The sequence below is a fragment of the Octodon degus genome, unplaced genomic scaffold (assembly GCF_000260255.1).
Source record: "Octodon degus isolate 3935 unplaced genomic scaffold, OctDeg1.0 scaffold00207, whole genome shotgun sequence".
Lineage (NCBI taxonomy): Eukaryota > Metazoa > Chordata > Mammalia > Rodentia > Octodontidae > Octodon > Octodon degus.
In genome coordinates, this window is record NW_004524783.1 from 2,761,900 (window position 1) to 2,768,175 (window position 6,276).

The 6,276-nt window shown below is 40.7% G+C and overlaps 1 pseudogene; it reads left to right on the plus strand.

Annotated features, from left to right (window-relative positions):
* Window positions 1-286: 286 nt before the first annotated feature.
* Window positions 287-1,081, plus strand: LOC101570919 (annotated as a pseudogene).
* The last annotated feature ends 5,195 nt before the right edge of the window (window positions 1,082-6,276 follow it).

A 6,276-nucleotide genomic window follows, 5' to 3' on the forward strand; every position in this document is an offset into this window, starting at 1 on the left:
GCTTGGGTGTGACAGTTGAAGCAAAGGTTATTTTTGTGTTAAGTTTCTATTGATATTTGTATAGTAGTTCATATAGGAATTTATTTCTGATCTTGTCTTTTAGGTTTTATAAGGAAATATACAGCAAAAAATACAAACACATATTAAGAATTTAATAATTTCTTTTATTGATATTTTATGTTTCAGTTAACTACACACTGTACAATCTAACAAGAAGCTCATTAAAAAGTAGTACATTGTTTCCTCTTTCGGCCGTGTTTGGGAACAGACCCACCATCATGGGCTCATGATCTGCAGACAGAGAGAGGGCGCTGGTTCTGTGTTTCACATGCACGTGAAGCATTGCAAGGATGCTGCTCCTCTACACGCCATGGACTTCTCAGAATGACACGGCTACACAAGGGCATCATGAAGGACATGATCCACCACCCAGGCCAGGGCACACCCCTCGCTAAGGTGGTTTTCTGGGATCCATACCATTCAAGAAGCATATCGAGTTGTTCATTGTCGCTGAGGGCCAGTTGGTGTATTGTGGCAGAAAGTCCACATGGGCCAGTTTGTGTATTGTGGCATAAAGGCCGAACTCAACACTGGCAGTGTTCTCCCTGTGGGCACCATGCCTCAGGGTACCACTGTGTGCTGCCTAGAGGAGAAGCCTGGGGACCAGGGTAAGCTGGCCCAAGCCTCTGGGAACTATGCCGCAGTCATACCCCACAACCCTGAAACCAAGAAGACCAGAAGCTACACTCAGGTTCTAAGAAGGTCATCTCCTCTGCCAACAGAGCTGCTGTTGCTGTGGTAGCTGGTAGTGGCAGAATTGATAAATCTATCTTGAAGGCTGGCTGAGCCTACTACAAATGCAAGGCAAAGAGGAACTGCTGGCCACACGTATGTGGCATGGCCATGAATCCTGTGAAGCATCCCTTTGGAGGTGGTAACCACCAGCACATTGGCAAACCCTCAACCATCCACAGAGATGCTCCAGCAGGGCACAAAGTGGGTCTTATTACTGCTCACAGGACTGGGCAATTCTGCAGAATCAAGACAGTGCAGGAGAAAGAGAACTAGAGCTGAGGGGCTCAATAAAATTTGTCTTTGAGAAAAAATAGCATAGGGCCAGGGAGATAGCTCAGTAGAATAAGCACTTCCTTGGCAAGCACAAGTGCCTGAGTTCAATCCCCAGTTTCACAAAAAAAAAAAAAAAAAAATAGCACATCATGAAATGTCAACTATGTTCAAGAAAAAAGACAGCAAAGCAAAAGACATGTGCTTTCATTGTAAGTGATGTGTGTTTACGGAATATGTCACTGTCATATGTGCTGATAGCCTTACGTGAAATAACTGAAGTAAAGATTATTTTGTAGACTGATATTGGTATTTTTTCATTGCAGTTCATATACTAATTTATTTTTTATGTTCTTTTTTAGATTTTGTTCCCCAAAAAAGTGAAGTTTGAAAATTTAGATGCTTTTTTATAAACATTCAATGAATATTAAAACACATAATTTATTTTTGTGACATTTGTCTTGTGAGTTACTCATTGTTTAGTATGATGAAACTCAAAATTTATAATTAATCGATAGAAATAGCCTAAAGAATAAATGTGGATCTAACAAACTCCACCCCCCCCCAAAAAACAAAGCACTCCCTGGATAAGGGCATGAATCCATGCTTGAAGACAGGGCGCTTGATGTCTAATACCCTCTCCTGTAGCCCAACCTCCAAGCACTGTTACACTGGGTATCAGGTTCCCACATACAGACTTCAAACCAGAGCGCTTGTCAAGGCTGAACCTGGTGGCAACGTGTGCAAGGAGCATGGAATGCCCATCTACTCAACAGACTTCCTCAGTCACCACCAAGTGAGGAGCACATTTGGTCCTACAGGTTTTATGGTGAAGGTAGACTTCACAGGCTGTTCTGAAACTACCTCTTTAGTGTGAGGCCATATCACATCACGAACTCAATTCAAACTATTCCCATTTCTTGAGTAGCTACCATGTGTGCTTAAATCATTGCCTTTTGTCCTCCTGGAGTTTTCTCAGAGGACTGGCGCCTTTTTTCATTTAGCAATGGTGTCAGTATAGACCCACAGCCAAAGCTCTTCTTCCAGGCATCACCTCCTATTCATGGGGTCATTTCTGAAACCAAAGGAAAGATTTGCAGATGTAGAATCAACCAGTTAGGAACCACTAGATGCCTCTTCTGAAGTTTATAACCTTGTAGGGTCACCACAAAAGCATGTGCTTGGCAAAGTAAAGACACTAATATCAAGCAAAATTGTTCTCATTATCCATTTTATATTAGGCTTGAAGGTTTGATCATGGTGGTTATGACACTTTCTTGCAGTGCATTATGGGATTTAATCCAAGACCCATCTTAATAACAAGCTAAATTTTTCTTCTTATTTTGGATACCTGTTTCATTTTTTGAGCAGGGTCGGGGATCCACACTGGGCTCACTCCTCCAAACATTCTCCCTCCCCGAGCACAAAGCTACACTTCAGATGTCCCTTAAGGAGCTCTCTGTCTTCCAGTGTTTAGTGTTTTCCCAAGACTGCCTTCTTTCCCTGCCAGCATGCCTATTTCTTTCCTCTCTGAATCCAAGTAGTGACACAATCCTAATTATTTTCAGATGATCTTTAATGATGTCATGCTCCGAGCACATGGCAAGGAATGAAAGTGAACCACATGAATCATATACCCACACTTGAAATGCAGGCCGAATGTGAACAAGCCCCCAAATTGCTGTAACTACAAATTATATGTTGTGTTTACTGCTGCTTTTGATAGCATCCCACTTCCCCACAGGAGACATTTTTAAAAGTCACACAGCCGCAGTTGTGTGGGCCACAGTACTCTAGAAAGAAACCATGCAGCCCTATGTCAGGAATGGCAGTTCAGGTACTGTGGCCTCTCCTGAGGAAGACACTCGTGGTCTGTAGAACATGGTCACTTCCCATCATGATGGGGTTGCTTTTAAAGGAGTGATTGGCCTTGGAATGATGTTTTCAGGAACTCAACCACAGCCTTTAGCCAACATACTTAATCCAAAGCCATAAATTAGAACTATTACATCATTAATAGTGTGGTTTTATCACACATGTAACACTTGCTATTAAAGTTTAAAAATCTGTTCAACAACCACGATGTTCAACTCTGTATTTCTAGCCAGAGGACTTGCACCACTTGCAGAGGACTTCCTCCTCTCACAAGGCAAGGCAAGGAGGAAGAGATTAGATTAGATTAGATAGATTAGATTAGATTAGATTAGATTAGATTAGATTAGAAATACTGGGGCTGGGGATATAGCTCAGTGGAGTAAGTGCCTGCTTGGGAAGTACAAATTACTGAGTTTGATCTCCAGTAGGAAAAGAAAGAAAGAAAGAGAGAGAGAGAGACAGACAGACAGACAGACAGACAGACAGACAGACAGACAGACATGATAGCATGTCTGCATCTTGTACTATGAATAACTGCTATGAAGACAACACTGTGCAATGTATTAACTATTGCAACTGTCCTACTAACCTGTTTTGAAACTTTCTCATTGCTACTACTTCTTTATAAAATTAATAATAAAACAAGAAAAAAAGAAAAAGAAAGAAAATATATTACTTACAAATAACATGCAATTTATCTATTTAGAAAAGAGAAAAGCATTGTGAAAATTGCTGGACCTATAAAAGCTATTTATTACCAGATTATCAAATATAAGCTAAATGCAACAAATTAATAACTGTCTTTTTAAAAATAACTATCTTGTATTAGCAATAGTTCGTTCACATAATAAGTCCATTTACAATAACAAAAATTAGTATAAAATACAGAGATAAATTTTATGAGACAAGTGTAAGCTTGACATAAAGAAAAATATTGATCCCTGCACAGTGGTTCATTTCTCCCCCCATTTACATATTTTGGTACAGGGTCTCACTGCATAGCTTGGACTTGCAGTAATCCTCCTGTGTTCAGCCTCCTCAGCACCGGAATTATAGGCATGCGCCACCACACCTGGACTCAGTCAAGGCTCAGTGTGCTCAGGGGCAGGGCCAACACAGCATGCAGGGTCAGGAATTGAACCCTGGTCCCTGTGCTTGCCAAAGCAGGTGCTTAGCCCACACAGTGGTCCATTCCTATGTCAGCTACTTGGGAGTCCAAGGCAGTAAGACTGTAACTTAGTGAACTTTGCCTCAAAATTAAAAATAGAGAAGACCAGGGATGTAGCTCAGTAATAAAGTGCAAGTGAATTTAACCCCTAGTACAATTAAAAGAAAAAGGAAGAAAGGAAGACATGGGAGAAATGGAAGGAGAGAAGAGAGGAAGAAAGGGAAGGAGAGAGGAACAAAGGAAAGAAGGAAGGAAGGAAGGAAGGAAGGAAGGAAGGAAGGAAGGAAGGAAGGAAGGGAAAAACAGTAACTTTATTAAAGATTTCAAAAAAAAGATTCAAATGACAAAAAGTATCATATTCCCGTACAGGTCATCTTAATAACATAAGCCTGCCAAGTCATCCAAAATGTATTCTGTAAACTCAATAAAATTCAATCCAAGTTCCAAAGGGTTTGTTCAATTAGCAGTTTGACCTTACAGTTCATCAGAAAGACTTAATAGCTGGGGAGATGACTCAGTAGAATAAGTGCTTGCCTGGCAAGCATAAGGGCCTGAGTTCAATCCCCGGTTCCGCAAAAAAAAAAAAAAAAAAAAAAGAAAGAAAGACTTAATGGTCAAATTCAATGGTAATTGCAGTGAATTGATCTGAGAACTTAGAGACAGGATTATTATTAGATTTTAACTGCTCCATGCAAACATTTATGAGACAAGTATAAGAGGAAAAAAATCTAACACTCAGGATTCTGAGGAGACCAGAATTGTCTTTCTCTCTCCTCAACTTCTGCAGCTCCTATTCCTCTCAGCAACTGATGGATCACCCTCAGTGGTGCCCTCCAGTTTTGAGCATCATGACCTTGTGGGAAGATTTCTGAACCAGCCTCTTCACAATGCCTCTTTTATCTATTCTCCCTGTGCCCTCCTAAACCTGAAAACACTGCTTCCTTAGTCTTGTACAGAGATTCAGAACTTGAGAGGTCTTCAATAGCCTTTCAAGTCATTCAGTGATATAAACATTTGTAAACAGGCCTTCTTGATTTCTGTACTCAAATAACTTCAGAGACAAACTAGTCCCAGACCATCAGCAGAGAAATAAGATGTGCCATGCACTGCAGGAGTTAATAACCTTCCTGGGTAAAGCACATGTAAAAAGGAAGTAGGTGACAATTCACTCTGTCCTCAGTAGTAACAAGCCCAGAGAAAACATTTTAGGAAAGGCAGTGTTCAGGGAGCAGTGACATCTCTTGGGATGTGGGATGTTCTCCAATTTCCACTGGTTACCAATGGGGACTGCCTCTACTCCGGGGCATTAGTGTGCTCTTTTTTGCTGCACGCATTTGCTGAGTATGTTCCACGGACCAGAGAAGCCCTTGGGTAGGGTACCAGGTTACGTACAAGGACTTCAGGGGTGGCTAAGAAGAGGGTGAGTGTGACAAAACACAGACAGGCCTAGTGTGCATGGTGTGCATTATCTGAAATAAGCCCTGGAGATACAAGAAGGTCAAGGGTTATTCAGCAAAGTTTTCTTGGAAGAAGGCTATTTTGAAAATGGCGACAAAAATGGCTACAAATAGAACACCAGAGAGAAGGGGTCTCAGATAATAGCTTGACCAGAACACAGGTGGAAATTGGGGAACAGAGTGGAGATTGGTTGGCATTGACAGAAAGTATTTCATTAAAGAAATCCACAGGCCTACCACGCTGGCCCTGCCCTGTGGCACACTGAGAGTAGGCATGGTGGTGCATCCCTGTAATCCCAGCTCTTGAGAGGCTCAAAACAGAAGAATCACTACAGCTCCAATCTACATAGTGAGACCCTGTAGACCTTGTACTAAATAAAAATGTTAAAAGGAATCCAAATAAAACAATAGACTTATGTGTAAACATAAGAATTATATAATTCTTTATGCCTATTTTAAAAATATATTCTAATTTTTAAAATGTTTTTTCACCATATTCTGTAGGGACTTAAAGTTCAACATATCAATACTTGATGAAAAATACCTGTTCCTTGTTATGCCTAAGATGTTTGATATTCAAACAGATGGTGAGGTCAAGCTTAACAGCCTAGGTTGTATGGTAATAACAATAAGCTTGTCTTCTGGAGAGTTAACAACCTATGTTTGTAGACCAAAATTAGAGAAAAAGGAGGGCTGCAAGGAAAGCCAACA